Source organism: Rattus norvegicus, chromosome 19 (assembly GCF_036323735.1).
Source record: "Rattus norvegicus strain BN/NHsdMcwi chromosome 19, GRCr8, whole genome shotgun sequence".
Taxonomy (NCBI): domain Eukaryota; kingdom Metazoa; phylum Chordata; class Mammalia; order Rodentia; family Muridae; genus Rattus; species Rattus norvegicus.
The window spans coordinates 61,127,633-61,142,871 of NC_086037.1; the positions used below are offsets into that span (position 1 = coordinate 61,127,633).

Here is a 15,239-nt window from a genome sequence, read left to right on the forward strand (position 1 = left end):
AGGAGCTGCATGCTGTAGAGTGGGTGAGTCTTCTGGAAACTTCGAAAGGCAGTGGAATGAGTTCTCCCCTAGAACCTTCAGAATAGGAGATGATCTCAGTTACGTGCTGCTTTGGAGTACAGTAGGACCCATTTTAGACCTCTGTCTTACAGAGCTACAAGGTAATTTATGACATTCAATTCTATCCCATAATCAGTGTGTCTAATATCACGCCAATGTCATGATGTTTCTCTTACTATAGCTCTGTAAGACAGATGAAATCCGGAGAGCCATACCTCCATGGGATCTTTTATTCATCAGAATTGTTTTTCAGCTGTTCTGGTTTTTATGTGTTTCCATATGAAGATGAAGGTTTTTTTTTTCAATGAATTATGCTGAACTTTTGATGGGAACTGCACTGAATCTGTAGACTGCATTTGTATGAATGCCCGCCTGTAGCTGTATTTTTTGCTACTTCATTATCTGCCATCCTTCTCTACCCCATTCCCTTCCAAACCCCCATTCTGCCTAGCCCCACAACTGGGTGCCACTTATAGCCAGCCATATTTGCTTAGTCTATTTTATTGGGTTCTTATATCTATCCCCCTTCCAACCTTTATTCCACCCTAATTATTTCCAATCCCCAACATTAGGTAGAAAAGACAGAAGGTTAGAGGGGAAAGGGAATGTAGACCTTTTTAGACCACTTGGAGCAAGTCCAGTCTTCACCATCATCAGGGTATCTCCGAGTTCTTCCTGTCTCTTTGCTCATGAACACTTGGCAAACTCCAACAATGGCAACTAGGGGCAGCAAGGGGAGCAGCAACCTCCCCAGCTCTCCATGAGCTCCCTCGCTTACACCCTCTTCAGAATGCCCAGAACTAAACTATCCACAGCTGGTCAAAATTACACCCCTGCTAGTGCACGAGGCAAATCATAATCACCTGCTGTGAAGCAGTCTCTTATCCCACACCTTGGATTAAAACAAAAACACATTCACATACTATAGCTGTTTCTCTTAAGAAACTAAAACTCTTACTACATGGCCCCTTTTACAAGATTGATCCTACTGATTCCTGAGCCTGGGAGGTCTTTCCATCTTCTGGCAGCTTCTTCGATTTCTTTCTTCAGTGTCTTACTACAAGTGTGTGTGTGAGGGTGGGTTGACTCAGGAATCTAGGAATCAATCTACCTCAAGACCCAACTACACCACTTGTGGGCAAATAACCAAAGAACTCAACATCCTACTACACAGAAACTTGCTTTTCCGTGTTCACTGCAGCTCTATTCAGAATAGCCAGAACCTGGAAACAGTCTAGGTGTCTATCAGCTAGAGAATGGAGAGGGAAATGTGTACATTTATACAATGGAACATTATTCAGCTGTTAATGAAATCATGAAATTTTCAGGTACATGGATGGAGCTGGAAAGAAAATTATCCTGAGTGAGGTAACTCAGACCCCACCCCCAAAGACAATTGGATGTTTATTTTGTATTTGGATGTTAGCTTTTATGCATCTAGTTTGTATGCTACCCTCTGAATAAATACAGAGGTAAGGTACCTAGTGAGGGAGCAGCAGGAAGAAGAGAAATCTCCCGAGGAAGGGGGATAGAATGCAGTGTTGCAGAGTGGTGCAGAGGAAACTAGAATAATAGCATTAAATAAAGAGGGGAAATGGGAAAGAAGAATAAAGGAGGAGCAACTAACACTAACAGCCATTGGGAAAGACATGGGATCCTGCTACTATAGAAGCTGCCTAAATCATATATATATATGAAAGGAATCTAGATGGAGTCACCAAAATATTTAGGGGAGACAGTGCCCCAAACAGACATTTTATGCCACCAAAGTGTTCTTGGAGCCCCAAGTTCCAAGAATAGGTCACATGTTGTTGATTAATTGGTCTGAGGGGTCCCATGGAGCTCCCCAAATATCACAGACCAATGCCAAAGCTATTACTGCTTTCCAAAGCCTACGGTGAGGCCCTCTCGCTGAAGACAGTACTTAGGTCCTTGGATAGGGAGAAACCAAGCGGATGCCTAAGTAGAAGCTTCACCCTTATTGACTAGCACTCACAGTTCTGGTGCTCTGCACACTACCAAAGGAGAAAGGCCATCACCAACACCATGCGGTTACAAACCCTGTGCCCTACAACTGTGGCCTGCTTTAAAGATACACTGCTCAAAAATAGTGGCACAAATCTTATAGGGGTAACCAGACATTATTTTTTTAAATTGGGTTTAGAGTAGACTTTATGAGACAGAATTCATACCTGAATTGCTAAAAAGGCCGAGAATCTGAGACAGGCCTGGGGGGAAGCCTACTACTATTATTTCTAATGGATACCGTGATGCTACAGGAAAATGCACCAATGCAATGACCCCTATTGATACGCTGCTATACCCATAGATCAGTGCCTCACTCTGCCATCACCAAAGAAGCTTCCTCCTGCAGCGGAGGGGAACCAACACAGAGACCCACAACTGGATAATATACAGCGAGGCAGAGGCCTTGGAACACTCAGGCCTAAATGCCTTCCTCAAACCCTGTTCCTCATTGCTCAAGGATCTATGCAGAAGAGGAGGTGAGAAGATTATAAGAGCCAGAGCTCCAAGCAAAAAGTATCTTTCACGGCTGATGCACGCATGAATTTGCAGAGACTGTGGCAGCATAAACGAGACCTGCACAGGATCAAGACAGCTGGAGTCACGGCGCAGAGAGAGAGAGAAGAAAACACAGGGTGTAACCCACCACGGCGTGTCAGTCAGTATATCAACCATACTCCAGGGCAAGCCCCATGTCCAGTAGTTGTCCAGTACAAAAGGAACTCGATGTTTTTAAGTGGGATTTTATTTCATTTTGGGTCTTTTTATTGTCATTTTTATCATTATTGCTCTTTTGTTTATTAGCTTTGATTTTTATGGGCTTCTTTTGGCTTTTGTTTTGTTTTCTTGAAAGAGAGAGAGAAAGTTGGTAGGGGTGTCGGGGAGAATCTAAGAGGGCAAATCTAAGCTGAGGAAGGGGAAACATGCTCAAAATATATTTCACAGAATATATTAATTAAAAATAATAACTGTATTTAATATTTTAATTAAAATTATTAATATATTTTATTAAAATATTTAATTAAAAATGTATGTGTTCAGTTAACACATACCATATCCCTCCTCTCAAATTGTAGTCTGACTGGCAGCACTCACATGCCCACCCTGATCACCCAGTCTGACCATGATCCCTGTGCTTACCTTTGCATTTCATTTCAGTTGACTTCTTCTTGCTTCCTGTAGAGGTAAAACACTTACACGATCTTACTCACCTCACGGAAAAGGTACTTAAGGGTACCTGGCGCTCTCCAGGGTTTCAGCGTGTGGCTCATACTTTCTGTGCTTGTAGGTCCACTTTGGATGGGTAGCATGGCATATAGTATCCCCACCATGAGGAAAAGTAGCATGGGATCCATTTACCTAGAATTATATAGAGATAAGGATGTGAGTGCTACCATCTCTTCATGAGTGGATTATACCCCTAAGCCCACCTGCCTCAAACTTCTTCTAAACGAAGGCTAGAGGTGACTGTCACCAGTCAACTGTAGGTAGAACACAATCAGAAACTCACTTTCCATACTGAGAGGGAAAAAAGCTAGGTACATTTTTAGAAGAGACTAAGATTGTTGAGGTTTGGGGACCATAGTGATATTAACACAGTGATTAATCGATGGACTGATGTTAGCTGCTGAACACTGTCTTAAGGTATGATATCCAGCGTTTACACAATTGTCATTGTGTCAATGTTTACAGCATTACAAAATGGGACCTGCTCTCAGTCCATTGTTAGAGATATGAAGCAGTGAGAACCTTTCCTAGACAGATGTGGTGACACACATCTTTAATCTCACCACTAGGGAGGCAGAGGCAGGTGGATTTCTGAGTTCAAGACCAACCTGGTCTACAAAGCAAGTTTCATGACAGCCAGGGCTACACAGAGGAAAAAAAAAGAACCCTAAAGTCACAAAACTGATAAATTGCATAATAAATCATTGAAATGAGAACTGCATTCTGGTTACGTCACAGTTATATATTCCATAATAGGTTCCAAATATACATACATATGCCTCTTTATATATGTGACATGTGTATCTATGTATGTAGATGTATGAATACCTATGTATGTGTATGCATATTTATACGGGCATATAAATTATGTATATTTGATAATATTTCCATATGTGTACATGTACACATATACAAATATATATCTATGCATGTATGCATATATGTATGTATACATTGCATATGTATATCAGCATACACATCATATAATATATCCCATAGTATATACTTTATATATTTATATGGTCAGTATAGGATATGGAGTTTGAGAACTCTTCTTTGAAAATGTGATTTGAAATGCTGACAAACATAAAAGGTTAAAATCTTCTCTCCAAGGCTTTGGGACACTAAGACAAACATTTCCACTTGCCTAACATATTCCCATAATTCACACCTTTAATCCTCACAACAATCTCACATGGTTTCCATAGAGACACAGGGACCAAGGATGGGAAGTGAATGAATGGCTTTGTCCAGTTCCCACAGTTTAATGGCCTCATGATCTAGGCTCACACTCAGTTCACTTTATTGAACACCTTGAATGGCTTGTTCCATTTTGCTCAGTTACCTGCCGCATGAATTCAGCCTGAAGAGCCTGTTTATACTGTGTGTCTTGAATTCTGCTCAGCACTGAGAATTCAAAGACCAGAAAAATCTAACTTTCAAGAAGTTAATAGTACAGTGGAAGAGATATACCAATGTCCCCTTGTGACTGAAGCCAGGAGAAGGCTTAAGATGATCTGCTGCCAAGCTTGGAGATGAAGAAAAGGGAAGGAGCCAGGGAATGCAGGTGCCTTCTAGAAGCTGGAAGAGGCAAGAATATTGATTTTTCTAGAGAGTCTTTACAAAAAGCTAAACTGTAGCAACGCCTTGATTTTGGGAACATCTTATCTACTATTTGGGACATCTAATCTAACTATTAGATAAGGAAGTTATGTTTTAAACCCAGGAGGTTCACAGTAATCTTTTGGAAGGGGAGCAAGAAAAGAACATAGTCCTATTTGTTGAGTCATCTGCTGAGTGATTTACACGTATTTATTGTAAAGGAAGCACTAAGTACATAGGATGCTCTGGGAGTTGGGCCAGACTCCAAGCACAGAGAAAGACAGACAGATCCAGTCTCCGCTGGCAGAAACCCTATCCCAGTTGTGCGTGTAATAAATAAGAGGCAGCCCAACAAGCTCGGCATGGCAGGTCTGTTCTAGAGCTAAGCAAAGACTGTAACAAAGTAACTTCTCCATCTCCTAAGGCTTTTGGGCTATAGATGGCCCAGGCAGGAGCCTGATGTTTCTGCTTCCTCTAAAGCCAAAGTCATTTCACAGCTGTCTCATTTCCTCAGAGACACTGCGCATTCCACATCAGGAATCCCTCCACATGCCTAACCCTGGTATTTTCTTCTGAATTCCTAGAGGTATTCCCTCTCTCTTCTCTGAGAGGGCAGTAGCCACTCCTAATTCTACTTTGAACCATGGCATCTGGTGACTCCACTCCCTCCTCCCAAGACCATAGATATGTATCCTGCTGTATAGACAGACCCAAATGTTCCGATGCAGATCCATTGCCCATAATCGGTATCCCTGTCTTCCTAAAGCAGTCAGTTTCAGAAGCACAAAAGGAAAAGAAAAAGAAAAGAACTAGGCAACTTCTGGCAGTCCTTGCAAGTGTCCATGACAGAAGAAACCTAAGTGGCTGAAAGCTATTTTCCCCATTGTCAATCCTTTCCCTGTACAAACACATACCCACACGGTCTGGCTAATGCTTGCCTCTCTGGACACATGCGAGCAAATAAATGCAATTACGAGCGAGATGTAATCACAATTGTTTTGCTATTAAAGCCGATGCCTGCTCTCGTGGTTTGGTTGACGACATATGCAGAAGAGTGGAATTGCTTGCCACTTTCCCGAGAAGGGGGAAAAAAAAAAAAGGCAGCAGCAAAAGCATTGCCTCCTCTATGTAATATCTGGGGAAATACAACATTTAAATGCAGAATTTGACTTTCCAAGAATTGCACCAGAAAACCTTTTAGCAGAAACAGCAGGGAGAGAAAGCTTTTCAAATCAGGATAGTCCATGAAGGATTATGAAAATGGAGGTCATTTCGCGAGGCAGAATCTCAAATACAATGAGAAGCATCTTTTACTCTGTGTAAATACACATGGGCAATTTATTCTTCTCTGTTGAGCTACTAGGGGATATTTTTGGTTGCTGGAAAAAAAAGGAAAGGAAGGAAGCTACCATGTCCGAATGGATCTATCCAGAGCGATGAGCTTGGCCAGCATGGGGAGTAGTGGCCAGTTTCCTTTGTCTGAGACAGAGACATGTAAAGAGCTTCCTCGGCCTTGATTGTAGCTTGTTAAGCACCTGGGGATACAGAGGCTGACTGAAGACTTTCATCTGTATTCCGTCCTTAAGAGAGGATCAAGAAAGGGCAAATCCACCCACGTCAGAGTGCCCCGATGCTCTGCGAGCCGGCCAAGGATGTGTTCAATATCATTGACTTTGACTACGTCACAACTCATCTGGTAGAAATACCCAACCTTTCAGTGAGGTTATGGGGCCTCTTTGGCGAGGCTGGAGAAGGAAAGAGGCTAGGGGGCAGCTTCTCCAGTCTGTACATCTTAATGGAAGTTGTGTATAAGTAGCACTTGCCTATTGCCACCTGCAAGGGACGGCGTGTGCTTGGGGATCATGCAGGGGAGGAAGTGGTGATGGTTAACGTATTTTTGTGTGTGTCAGGATTGTAGGTTGATGTCTATATGCAGGTGAGGTTTGGCCCAAGTTAAGGTGAGGCCTGTAATTGGACAGTAAAATCTAAGGCAGGGACAAAGGTTTTGTAAGGCAGGGGAGAAGAGGAAAAAAAAATGAAAGAACCAAGATGGAGACAGAGAAGGACGACCCAGATCTGTGTGGCCTTCCATGGCCACAGGTAGTTATGAATATTTCTTAAGGCATGGATTTTTATAGGTCAATTTGTCTTATTTAGGTGGGTGGTTTATATCATTATTCAATTGGCTCTGATGCATTGTGTGTTGTGGATTAAGAATGTAACATATAAATCTGATTGCTAAATTATAAGCCTTTTGAGTCTTGATTTTTAATAGGTTGCTGGGAGTTTATACTCTAACTATTAGGGGGCGGATGCTGGGAATATAAACAGAGCAGCAGCAGAGAGCTACAAGAGGGTAGCCATTGCTGGAACCAGGAGGTGGTTGGTGGGAGTGTGGGCAGAGTCCATGGCAGGGAGCCGAGATAGGTCAGTCTCTGGGACTGCGGGGGCGGAGAAAACATCTAGGCCAGAGAGTAGCAAGGGGTAGCACAGCGTGGTGCCCTAGAACCGGCCGCCACTGAGATGAGTGTGCCCACTAATGCCACGTGGTCCTACGGTGCGAGCGAGCGGAGGGTATTTTTAAATAATTAACCGCAACTAATTACTGCAACACAGGATCTGGAATTACCTAGGAGACAAACCTCTGAGAGAGCCTTGAGGATGTTTCTAGATTGGGTTAATTGAGATAGGAAGATCCACCCTGAATTTGGTTTGGTGGAGTCCTGGAATGAATAAAAAGAATGAGGAATCCTATCTCTCTACTTCCCAACTCTGAAGCCACATGACCGGATGCCTCAAGTTCCTGATGCCACAAGGTGTCTATCCTGGCAGACGACACCCTGGAACCCTGAGCCAACATCTTCCTTCGAGCGTTTTGATAGGAGTATTTTGTCCCGACAAGGAATGCAACTAACACAGTGAGTTAGACTGCTTGATTGGTTGGTTGAGTTGATTGATGATAAGCGGATAAATACGATAATCGATTGATAATGGCAGACAGGATGATGGAATATCAGATAGATGATAATGATGGACAGATGTATACATTTATTCATATGTGGTTTTCTTGCACTTATACTTCTTGATTCTTTCCATGAACAAGATAACTATCTCCGAACTGGGAACTTAAAGGTAATGAGACTTGTGGGGACTCAACCCTCAAGCATACTGTTGTCTAGTTGGAAATGACAGATAACTAAATAGATTGCATCAACAAAAGCAGAGAGAGCTCTCTGTGCAAGGAATTGAGAGGGGAGCTGCCTCCCTGTTTGCCCACTCTAGTCCCAAGATCTTGACTCATGTTACAAACTGAGCCCGTCAAGTTCAAATATTTTTGCTAACCTCCAAAAATCAAGTTGCCGTGGCTTACAAATGAAAACCCCAAACTTAGTGCTCTGCAATAAGAAAGAGCAGTTTGACGTAAACGACGGAGTAAACTGTACGGAAGTTTCTGGAGGCAACACCATATTTCTTCAGTGTTAAAGTTTGGAGGGTTTTTTGTTTTTTACACATTTTGGCATAAATAACTGAAATGTGGCCACCATCTGTGGAATCTCGAAGTTATAATTGACACTTTCTCTTTCTTGATGTGGTATGGTCTAATTGAATGTATGGAGACACCTTGGCTCTAATTGTGTAGAGAGTCCTCAAGGCACAGTGTGATGTTGGTAAGTGGTTAGGGAGCCATGTGCTGGTAAGTGTTTAACAAGCAGCCGGCTTGGGGGAAGATGCTGATTCATACCATTCCGCATCTCCAAATACCAAATTATAAATAATTTACAACCAGGGTCCGATATTAATTTGCATCCAATTCTCATTAAGCTTTTGGCCTCTGCCCACAGAAGAACATAAATCGGTGTCTAAGTCCTGTGTCACGTTTAAGTCCCTTTTTTTGGGCAACCTTCTAGTTCAACGCATAGAGTGATCTTTTCTCCAAACTTGGAGCAACTGGATCCTTCTCATTATCTGATTATTATCTGGGTCCCGATGCAAATATCGGTGTCTCTGAGAAACCGTTCAGAGAGATGCGAATGTGGCCATTGGCACAGCCATTTATATATTATATATTCAGATTCTCTCTCTCTCTCTCTCTCTCTCTCTCTCTCTCTCTCTCTCTCTCTCTCTCTCTCTCTCAGATTCAAGCAATCTCTGCATTTGATGTGCCACCACCCGCATTGCCTGTGTGGTACCCACCTTCTCCTGCATCACCCTAATACTGGACAGCAGAAACTTTCTCTCCAGAGCCTAGACCTGAACTGTATGTAACAAATGGCTGAGAAATGGCCTAGTCACTGAACCCCAGATTATATTATCAATTAGGTCCAAGCACTCTGTGCCTGTGCATTCTTATTTTTGCAGGAGGAACAAAAATGTCTTCTATGTGGTAAAATAAGCTGGCCCATCTCGTGGACGCTGTAAGACTTTAAACCTTTCTGTTTTAATGAGGGAAATTTACAGCAGACGTAGGGACTTGTGCTTTTAGGCAAAGTGGATCGGCAGAGCCTGGTTTATCTCACTAAAACAAAGCACAGATAAAAAGAGGCAAGTCAGATGGTGTTTAAGATGCCGGGTACCAGAGGATGAAGAAGAGATGGGAGGTAAGAGAGCTGAGCCTGACTGAGGCTGCAGCATCCTCAACCTGACAAAGGGTATCCATGCACAGTCCGTGGCTAAGACTGATCTTAAACGCTCAATTCTCTCTCCCACGGTCAGACAGACTGAGGAGAGGAGCTCACCTCTCAGGGTTAGCATTGTACTTGATGTTGTGCTTATACTGTAAGGCAAGACATGATCTTGATTGGAAATAAATAATTTAAAATGTTCTTCATCATCTAGGGTGTTCTCTTTTATGTAGAGAGTCTGGGGGCTGTGGGTAGAACTCACGGTTAACAAAGCTCTACTCTGCTTTCTGGCACCGTGATAACATTTTGACTAAAAAAAAAACAAAATCTTGAGGAGGAAAGGATTTGTTTAACCATACACTTTACAGCCCATCATCATCAAGGGAAGCTAAAGCAGGAATGTGGAGACGGAACCTGAAGCAGAGATCGTGGGAGAAGGCAGCCTTCCACTGGCTTGCCCACAGTTACTGTTCTTACCCAGCCCTGAACCACATGACCATGGATGGCGCTGTCCACAGCAGGTAGGCCCATCTTACATCAATTAGTAATCAAGAAAATGGCCTAAAAACACAGTCACAGGCTAACCCGATAGAAACAGTTCTTCCATTGAGGTTACCTCTTCCTAAGTGACTCATTTGTGTCAGGCCGACAGCACACATGTCTGGCATAATCAAAATCCTGGGTTTAATCACTAACATTCCCAAGAAAGAAAAAAATCTGGTTAGAATAAAAAAAAATCAAAATCTGAAATATATTAGAACTCTAAAAGTGTGTTTGTCTAGGTTGTTGGACAGAAAAATCAATTATATTTCTATAATGCTATCAATAAATAATTTAATTCCTAAAGTACACAGCCTACTAGACCCCAGTCATGAAGCAACATGAAGCCTCATAATACCATGAAAGTAGAGACTGTATATTAAATGCCAGACACCCACAGAGGAAATTGAAACAGACACAAATAAATGGAATCATATCCCTATTCATGAACTAGGAAAATTAACATTGTTAAAATATCCCCAGCCAATCTACAGATTCGAAGTAATCCTTATCAAAGTTATAATGACTTTTTTTTTTCAAAAGACCAGGAACACAATCCCGTAACTCATAAGGATACACAAAGGATGCCCAATAGTCAATGCAGTCTTTGGCAAGGTGGGCAAAGCTGTACATGTGATGCTACCTTATTTCAAAATTTGAAACAAAGCCTGGTTATTTAAACAGTCCGGTTCTGTTATTTAAAACAACCATGCAGAAGTGTAGAACAGAGAGGCAGGAGACAACCGGCATAGCTAATTGAGTTTTGGGAAAGACCCCCAAGAACACACAAGAAGGAAATGGATTGTCTCTTTAATAAATGGTGGTGAGGAAACTGGACCCCTAGTGGGAGAACCACATTGGACCTTTATTTTATATCATACGTTTAAAAAAATAAAACCTCGGAGTACATTAAATGGTGAAGCAATAGAATTACAAGAAAAAACACTTCCTGACGCTGGCCTTGACAAGTCTCATTTGAGCAGGGCCCAGGACCACAGGCAACAAGTAAGTGAAAGACAGATGAGGCTTCATGAAAGGGCCCCCTGCACACGGGCCCACCATGGTGGGAGGAGAGGAGCAATTAACAGTGTGAAGAGGCAACCTCTGAGAGAGAGAGAGAGAGAGAGAGAGAGAGAGAGAGAACGCTAGCAAACCCGCAAGCCCAAAAAGGGGTCAATATCCAGCACCTTTAAGGAGCTAAAGCATCTTGTTGATAAGAAACCAGTAACGACAGGTTTTAAATGGTCAAAGGATCTAAAGCGACTTCTCTGCAGAAGAGACAAAAATAGCCAAGTGTATATATATAAGTGGCCACTTTCATTAGCATTCAAGGAAATGCAAATTAGAAAAAAGTGATAATGAAGTTTTTACCAGATCAAATGGGTGTGTGCGCACGTGTGCATGAGCGTGCACATACCCATGTGTATGGTGTGTGTGTGTGTGTGTGTGTGTGTGTGTGTGTGTGTTTTAGAGAGATGGGTAAAGACACTGTCAAGTCCGATGACCTGAATTAAGGCCAGATTGATTGTTTTATGTTGTCTGACTTCTACAAGTACACCATGGCATATGTTCTCTTTCTACCACCCCCTGACACATGTACATACATATAACACATATACATTCTCGTACGTATATACATATATATTAGATAATGTACATACATATAATATACATATATAATGTATATACATATATATTAGATAATGTACATACATATAATATACATATATAATGTATATACACACATATATATATTAGATATGTACATACATATAACACATATACATTCACGTACGTATATACATATATATATTAGATAATGGCATATGTTCTCTTTCTACCATCCCCTGACACATATACATACATATACACATTCATATATGCATATACACATATATAATAATGTATGTAATTTTATCAAGAGGAAAGCAATTACAAAAGTTGAATTTGCTATGGAGTCAATTGAAACAATTAGGTTAACATAGGCACGCGCACGCGCACACACACACACACACACACACACACACACACACACACATGAATGCATTCATGCCCATGCATGCACATGTACCACTCATGCACATATGCACACACACAATAAATAAAATGTAATTAAAAGATGAACATGATGTTTTTATTCTTATTAGTAGGACAGCCTATTAAAATCCAATGCTAATAAACATAACCCCCTAATTGGATAATTGTGTACCTAGTATATGCTAGACAATATAAAGGAGGAGAATATAAGCTACCGGGGTACCTTTGGAGTGCTATGACCATGCCAACAGGGGGTGTTGGGACCATGATTATTATAGAGCACATGTCCTGGGTCTTCATAGTGGGGACGTGAGCTACAGGGGCGCTTTAGACCCTCTAGGAAAATGAAGTGAAGACCAAATTTTTGCTCCTGGAAGCTGAGGGTTTTGTCTACAACTGTTTGCTGTATAGTCTCATGAATCAGCACAGTAGCCTGCCTTGTCTGACGGAACCAAAATGGAGGTGGAGATAAAAATAGAAGTCCATAGGGCTTTAATGTGACCAAGAGATATTCAATATTTAATTCAATTTTCCCATTCTTACATCTTTTAAGAAAACTCTGTGTGTCTCTCTTTCCCTTTCTTTCTCTTTCTCTGTCTCTGTCTCTCTGTCTCTGTCTCTCTCTCTCTCACACACACACACACACACACACAGTGTGTGCACTGTGGGTGTGTGCACTGTGTGTGTGCACTGTATGCATACACTGTGTGCACACTGTGTGCGAACTGCATGTACCTTTTGTGTGTGCACTGTATGGTGCACTGTGTGCATGTACACTGTGTATGTGTACTGTGTGTACACTGTATGTGCACTGTGTGTGTGCATTGGATATGCGCTGTGTGTGTGTACACTGTGTGTATGCATTGTGTGTGTGTGTGTGTGTGTGTGTGTGTGTGTGTGTGTGTGTGTGTGTGTGTGCGCTGTGTGCATGGAGAAAGAGGCTGGCATCGAGTATCTACCTTAGTTATTCTTCCCCTTAGTTTTTGAGACAAGTCTCTCACTGATCCTGGAGCTTGACCATTGGTCTAGACTGCCTGGCCAATGATCCTCAGTGATCCTCCTGTCTGCCACACCAGTGCTGCAGTCACAGACCCAAGACAGACTTGTTCTGAGATCCTAAAGATCGAGGACAGGTCCTCCAGTTGGAGGGGAAATTTCACTTTATTACTAGGCCATTACTCAAGCCCCATCCTGGGACCTTTAGATATATAGATATGACTATTTTGAGGTATCTCAGTCCCTCAGGTAAGGCAATAAATATTACCTAATAATAACATCTACCCACCAACAGAGAATAAATTCTTTAACATACCAAAGAAAGAGTGTGTGTCCATCAAAGGTGCTGCAGAGAGGGGCATCCTTCCCAGATCCGCCTGTGCATTACTTCCTGGACCTGTTACTAACAAGTTTTCTGCATAGATTCATCATCCATACGGTCAGGAAAATAACACAGTTCTTTACGTGAGTTCTCAGCAGCCCCTGATAGCACGCCTATGGGCAGAGCTGTCTCACAGGAAATATGCATTCAGATGGTTCATTTCCTGCCGGGAAAGTCATGTAAAGTCAGTGACAACAGCAAACACTCTCTGGTCACCTGACTGTGGTGCTGAGAGCGATGCTGGGAGTCGAGGGGACAATGTTTCACTAGATCCTCATCTCTCATAAACTTCTCATTTCTTGTCCTTGGACTTCAGAATCCAAGCCACTTGCCCAAATGTATGCAACACACGCACACGCGCGCGCGCGCACACACACACACACACACACACACACACCTCACCCAGATCTTACCTGGAGAATGTTTGCCTGCCCACCTGCTGGCATTGGGGGTGGGGTTCTACAAACAGCTGGGTCCTGTCTGCTGTGGAACCTATTCCTCACTGATACGGAAATGGACAGACAGAAGCTTAATGAACAAAAGACTCTAGAAGGACAAGCTGGACCAAGGATGAAGTGAAACCGGTCTTGATGACTGACCACCAACAGACAGCAGTTACAGGCTCCTGTACACAGTTTAAAAGTAATCTTGTAATTTAAAAAGAAATTCCCAATTGAACCTAATGGCAAGTGACATTCTGGCTTACTCTGGATGGGATTCCAGCAGCTTTTCCCACATAGGTTAGCAGAAATAGCTTCCTTGGGTTCACAGAGGGTTAATTTGGGGATCCTCAGAGATAACTTAAGTGGCCTCGCTTAGCCCAACCTTGACTCACAACCTAGGCCGCACATTGTGCTTTCTCTGCACATCCGCAGACATATTAAGCCTCAAAATGAAGATGACAGAAGGGGACCATCTCCTTCCTCCTCCCTAACGCCCCAGGAGAGTTATCTATGGCGACCTCCTCAGACCCTGGTACACTTTAGAGTTATTGTTCTGAGGGAAGATTTCGTTAGTGCCTCTAATTCATTCCTCACAGTGTTCTCCTGTTTATTCTTTTTGGCAGCCAACTTGTAAAATTTTATTAAGATTTTTTTTTCTTAGTTGGTGCCATAAAAGGGATCTTTAAAACAACAATGACAATTCTATCATCGGCTTTAAGGATAGTTGCAGAAATTCATGGCAAGCTGTGTGTCTACACAGGGAGGTGAGGTAGGTGTTGTCCTCTCTTGGTTCTGGAGGTTGTCATTTTACCAGCCGAGAGAGAGAGAGAGAGAGAGAGAGAGAGAGAGAGAGAGAGAGAGAGAGTCAGTGGGAACGTGGTATATCAGAGGGGGGTGGCCCTGAGGTCAGTTCTGATTTTGTAACTTACACCTCTGCAAAGTGTTTTATTCAAGTAGATTTTTTAAAAAAAAAAATATTTATTTTATTACCAGCTATGGATGGTCGGGAGCCATCATGTGGGTGCTGGGAATCAAAATTACATCCTTAGGAAAATCAACAAGTAGTCTTCACTGCTGGGCCCCACAGAGGTATTTTGGGGTTTTTTTGTTGTTGAAATACAACATATATAAAGTAATACACAAAACTCTAAATGTGGTGACAGAAAAGGTCTCCAGAGGGTGAGCAAACCATGTCACTAGCCTCAAGGACAGAGGCAATGTGACAGCCAGCACGTGCTCTGCACATACATGTTTTGGCTTGCCATTCAACGTCAGAGCAAGTGTCTGAGGACCTTTGTGGTCCTA

At 42.3% G+C, this 15,239-nt stretch overlaps 1 long non-coding RNA gene across 1 annotated transcript in view; it reads right to left on the reverse strand.

The window, feature by feature from the left end:
- LOC134483649 (uncharacterized) overlaps positions 1-15,239 on the reverse strand; it is a 75,630-nt gene that overhangs the window by 10,217 nt on the left and 50,174 nt on the right. The window contains exon 2 of the long non-coding RNA XR_010060490.1: positions 3,297-3,444. This is a non-coding gene — a long non-coding RNA (uncharacterized LOC134483649). The remainder of the gene's footprint in view (positions 1-3,296; positions 3,445-15,239) is intronic.